Source organism: Heteronotia binoei, chromosome 11 (genome assembly GCF_032191835.1).
Source record: "Heteronotia binoei isolate CCM8104 ecotype False Entrance Well chromosome 11, APGP_CSIRO_Hbin_v1, whole genome shotgun sequence".
Classification (NCBI taxonomy): Eukaryota; Metazoa; Chordata; class Lepidosauria; order Squamata; family Gekkonidae; genus Heteronotia; species Heteronotia binoei.
The window spans coordinates 57,971,456-57,977,628 of NC_083233.1; positions in this window are offsets into that span (position 1 = coordinate 57,971,456).

The window sequence follows — 6,173 nt, forward strand, 5'->3', positions numbered from 1 at the left end:
AAATCTAGAAAATGACAGGCTAGGCACAAAATTCCCCTTCACACAGATCGGGTCTCCACTAGTGTCAGAATGACTTGAGGTGGTAGAATAGCTGATGCTTCTTCAGAATGTGAGTGATGAATTTAAGGTTGCCAGATCTGTGTTGGGAAATACCTGGTGACTTTGGGGGTGGATCCAGGAGAGGGCGGGGTTTGGGGAGGGGCCTCATCAATGCCAAGGAGTTCACCCTTCAAAGCTGCCATTTTCTCCAGGGGTAAGTTATACAGAAAGAGATGGCTATACAGAAAAGTGATATCGTAACAAAAGGAGAAAGCTGTATAAAAGTAACAACTGTTGATACAAGTCTTGGCTTGCTAGTCTATATTCTGAAACAAACAATTTATTATCATTATTATTGACAGAAAAATACTACACACTAGATGCCAGATTTTAACAACATGGGCAAAATTACAATAGAAGGTTGATGTTACAGCAACAGCAGTAGCAATGGATTGCCTAGGTAATTATCCATTTCATTCACCTTCTTCAGGCTGCAATACACTAGGTAAAGCCTTGAATTCAATAATTGAATGCACAGTATTTCCTTCAATTTTATATTTAGACACTCTCCAGCTTTTACAAATGTTGTATAGACAGTTGCAGTTGGAGCCTCAGAGATCAACAGTCTTCCATTAGGGGTTACCCTTTGTCAGATTCAAAATGTCTCTGTGCTAAGCTCTAAATAACTTTAAATTTTCTTTTAAATAACTTTAAATTAGCCCAGCACAGTGTGGGCTGGACTAGAACTTTCTCTTGCTGTGCTCTACCAAAATCAAACCAAAGCAAATGAACAAAACCACACACATGCACACACCATACTGGGATTCTTTTCACATGGGAAAGCATTCTGTGACACACCCACCCTCACACCCACACACCCATTAGCAGCCTGAAGTGATACAGTCCATTCTACCATCTCCAAATTCTAGCACCTCCTTCTGCTGCTTGGGGTGCTTGTGGCTGACCAGAAGGGCCTCGTAATAGGCCAATCCAAAGTCACATGGCATCTGTGGGGATTTTGGATCAGATGGGCACCTTCAGTCCTATGCTGGGAACTCAACTCCCATGTGTGCAGTCCAAAATGTACTGGAAAGATGGTGCAGAAGAAGAACACAACAAACCCACTTGCTGATAAGCAACATGCCAGTAAGAAAAAGGGGGATGTTGCTTGTGGGAATCCAGGTATGCCCCCAGCTTTTGGGTTGCCAGTTCTGTGTTAGAAAATACCAGGAGACTTTGGGGGTGAATCCAGGAGAGGACAGGGTTTGGGAATGGGAGGGGAGGGGCCTCAGCATGGCACAATGCCATAGAGACCACCCTTCAAAGCAGCCATTTTCTCCTGGGGAGCTGATCTCTTCCGGCTCGAGATCAGTTGTAAAAGCAGGCGATCCCCAGGCTCCACCTGGAGGCTGGCAACCCTACCCAATTTAGGGATTCTATGCTATGACACCAATGGAGAGGGAAAGCTACAAAGGGACTCTTGAGGGACTGAGAATGAGGAGGCTGAGAGGGTGGACATTTATATACTGATCTGACCTGATTGCATCATTAGGTTGCAGGTTGCTGGTTGTTTTCATTACTTTCATTTTACTTTGCAAGAAACAATCCTCCTTCCTTCTCACCTTCTGTCCTGACAAAGATTGTATTAATCTTTTGTTTGGAGACAGCCCACCTACCCCACCCCCCTTTTACTATGCAGCCAGCAAGATTAGTGGAAGGAAGGAAGGAAGGGAAATAGATGACTGGAGGGAGGGGGAAGGAGAGGGGGAAAGAAAACAACTTTAACTTTAAATACATTCTGCAAGACACTGGCTGATTTGGCTTGGAGAAGTGATTTCAAGAGACAAATGCCTTCTCCAAGTCAGCCAATGGGGCAGTGGGAACTTTGAGAGCCACACAATATGTATGAAAGAGCCACATGTGGCTCCCAAGTACCTTAGGGACCATCTCTCCCCACATGTTCCCCAGAGAGTGCTGAGATCGGGGTCTCAGAACTTCCTTACAATCCCTGGGCCAAAGGAGGCCCATCTGAAAACAACTAGGGACAGGGCCTTTTCAATTGCAGCCCCCTGTTGGTGGAACCAGCTCCCGGAGGAGGTGAGAGCCCTGCGGAATCTCGGACAGTTCTGCAGGGCCTGTAAGACAACCCTCTTCCGGTTGGCATACAACTGACCAATATCTGAATATCCAAATTCGTGAACATCAGCATATCTGAACATTGGAATACTTGAAGAACCGACTTTTAGGGAAAATGTAGCATGGTATATTGATAAGTGTGTTTTTATGTATTTTACTGTATAAATTATTAATGTATTTTAAATTGATTTATTGTTAGAGTTTTATGTTGTAAGCCGCCCTGAGCCCGCTTCGGTGGGGTAGGGCGGGATATAAATCGAATGAAATAAAAAATAAAAAATTTGGTCACCCCTGTTATAAACTGTTGATGCGAGGAGCAGTTCTCTAGTCTGTACCACATATACCTCCACTGCTTCAGACCCACTATTTTTAAAAGGGGCTCTGGGGGGGGGGGGTTGGCATGCAGCTATTCCTCCCAAAGTGCCAAAGGCATCAGACTGTCCCCGTGATAGCCAGATGCTGGGCCGTAGGAGACACTGAGGCGAGGCCTCTGAGCTTGGAAGGGGAGCTGAGGGTCCTGGTACCCTCAGTGGGAAACGCCTATATTGATGAGGTGATGGTAGCAGTGGCAGGAGAGTAAAAAGAAAGCTCCTCCAGGGACCTGGTAGCCCCTGGGAGGAGGTAAGGTAGAATGGGGCCTGCAGGAAGGACCAGGCACATCTGCCACAGCCCCAGGTCTGGCCCTGCCACTAGGCAAACTAGGGGATTGCCTAGGGTGCTGGCCTTCTAGGGGCACAGAATTGGACACACACCCCCATGTGACTTGACGACATTATCAGTGTGGGGGCGGGGCACCAGAAGTTAGCCTTGCCTAGGGTACCAGTCTAGGGCTGGCCCTGCAAAGCCCCCAACATAATGCACTAAATCTGTTTGGGGGAATACATCTCTCTGAGAAAACAGGAGTCACTGATAGCATGTGAAAAAGTGAGGCTGACAGTTCCAGAGAGGCTGGCCCGATGGTTGGTGGGGGAGGGAGGAAGCCATGTAGAAAACAGCCAGCATTAGGTGCCGAAAGGATATCTTTCCATTGTCACTGATCTGGGCTTATGAGAATAAGAACTGGTGCCAAGGATTATAAAACGAGGTTCAGGCCCATTTAGTCTGAGGCTGTGTAAAGGGCCTTGTTAGCAGGATTTATAGCCTCCTCTAAGCTCCACTGAGTTTTCTGGGACTGCAAAGTGATTTTCATTTCGGTGATCTCAGTCATTCTTCGCCCAAAAAAGGGGGGAAAGGGAGAAAGTGTCTGAGAGTGCAGATCATTTCGCTAAAAACAAGCAAGGCTGTTTAATTTCCTTTTTAGATTATCAGGATTCTCTCTGCAGGAGAACCAAACTAGCCAAAAGACACAAAGCGCTTTCTCCCCCCCCCCCCCCCCGCCCCCCACACACACATTGCTTGTTTTGCTTAATGAGGTTGTGGAACTGGCTTTTGGGGGGTGGTTTTGGAATAGGGAAATGTTATTGAAACAATAATTCAAAGGACTTGATTGCAGGCCGTTCCTCAAGACATAGAAAGGAATAAGACTTGTGCTGCCATACTGTTTGTATTACACTGATTGTTGGGCACTCCCCTCAAAATCAGTATTACTGTAATCACTTTCTAAAATTGAGACGTGTGGTTGCTAAGAAAAAGACGGGCATATTAAATGGGTTTTTGTTATGGTTTTTAAACTGATGTGTTAAATCAGCAGCAGCAGCATGGGAAATCTAACCAGGAAGCTACATCCTGCTGTTTGATGTTTTAGTAGGTCAGAGTTGTTCAGACAGAGTTAAGTACAATGTTCTCTACAGGTGCTCAGAGACAGTCCATCACATGTATTTACCTAGACTCTATAAACAGTTTCAGAGATTCAGTCTTAGTAAATTCTAGATCAGATTATGTCATAAGAACATAAGAAGAGTCTTGTTGGATCAAGTCCAGCCTCCTGTCTCACACAGTGGCCAACCGGTTCCTGTGGGCACAGAGGCTGAGGCCTTCCTCCGACGTTGCCCCCCAGCACTGTTATTCAAAGACTTACTGCTACTGAATGTGGAGTTCCTTTTAGTCACCATGGCTAGTAGCCACAGACAGACCTATCCAATGTTGCCTTTCAGCTGAGCTAGCGTGAGCTCACAGTTTTTTAGCCTGCAGCCCACACATTTTTTGTCTTAGATCAGGAAAAATGGTCCCAGAGCAAACTAATTGATGCAGTAGCTCACAACTTTAATGCTAGTAGCTCAAAAAGTAGAATTTTTGCTCACAAGACTCCGCAGCTTAGAGGGAACATTGGACCTATCCTCCTGTCCTACCCTCCTGTGTAATCCCTTATTAAAAGCCAGCTATTAAAAGCCATCGCTGTGGCCTACATGGAATTAACTCAGGATAAATTCCCAGTCAGCAATGGGGAAAGTGTTGCTCTGTGGCAGCAATATAAAACAGCATATTCCAGCCTAAAATGGAATACATTTTTAAAAAATCTTGGATTCCTGTCCAGTGGCACCTTAGAGACTGAACAAGACTTTCAGGAAAAAAGCTGTCAAGAGTCAAAGCTGTGTTTGTCAAACTTAGAAGGAATGGAGATCTCTGTGTCTTTACATCCCAGTCAGAAGTGGGGAGGGGTGCTGAGAAGAAGGAACTCGGGATGCAAAGGTAAACAATGTGCTCCTGGTTTGTTTTACCTTGAATCGATTTTCAATTTCTGGCATTTACATACCTTGACCACCAGATGGTAGTATAATAACATCTTACATACTGCAATACTTTTGTCCTCTTAAAACTTGTGCCCTTGGCGGTTGTGTCTCTTCGCTCCCTCTCGCGTTCGCTCTTTTCAAACAAATCTATGGATGTATTTGTTCTGTGAAAGACATTCAGATTTTCCCAGATCTTCATTTCTAAAGCTTATGAAGGGTGCTGGATGCAAGATCCATTATAAATCACTGATGTACTGGGGCAAACAAGCGTTAAGAACATAAGAGAAGCCATGTTGGATCAGGCCAATGGCCCATCCAATGCAACGCTCTGCGTCACACAGTGGCAAAAAAAAAAAAAAAACAGGTTTCCCAGGGTTTGGCTCAAACCTCTGGAGTGGATTTTGCTGGGCCCTCCATTTGCTTTCTTCTTGAAAAGAGGCTTGAAAGATGTTCATGTAGCATAAGAGAGAATTTGATAAGTTTCCTGGCAAATGCTTTTGGATCTTTGGGCTGCTGCTTCTGGCTTTCAGCTGTTTGGCCTTTTTGTTAAAGTTTAGATTTGTGATCTCCTTGGAGCGGAGACCTGCCATGTGCTTGGAGCGGAGGCCTGCCATATGCCAGTTTGGTGCAGTGGTTAAGTGCGCAGACTCTTATCTGGGGGAACCAGTTTTGATTCCCCACTCTTCACTTGCAGCTGCTGGAATGGCTTTGGGTCAGCCATGGCTCTCTTAGAGTTGTCCTTGAAAGGGCAGCTGCTGTAAGAGCTCTCTCAGTCCCACCCACCTCACAGCGTTTCTGTTGTGGAGGAGGAAGGTAAAGAAGATTGTGAGCCACTCTGAGATTCAGAGTAAAGGGTGAGGTATAAATCAAATTTCTTCTTCCTCTTCTTCCTCCTCCTCCTCCTCCTCAACATTATATGCATCAGGCAGTAATAGAAAACTGGCAACAAGCCTGGTTTGCATGTGCAGGAAAACCAAGTAGTAAAACTGACTGCCCCACTTCAGATTCCAGTTTTGAATATCCCTTTGCATTAAAAACACAAAAGCCCTGCAAAGAGAAACGCAGCATTGCAAGAAAAAAGAAGTGATAGAACCATTCTCTCTGCTCTGTTCTTGCAGGGATTGTTCTTCAATGCAAAGGATCCTACAAAACTGTCTGAAGTAGTGCTGAAATTACCACCTCATCCTGTTCCACGTTCAGAGGCAGTCAGCTTCTGAATCCCAGTGCCAGGAGACAGTAGCAGGGGAAGGCCTTGTCTTCTGAGCCCTGTTGTTGGCCCTCCAGAGGAACTGGTTGACCAGCATGCCAGACAGGATGCAGGGCTAGATG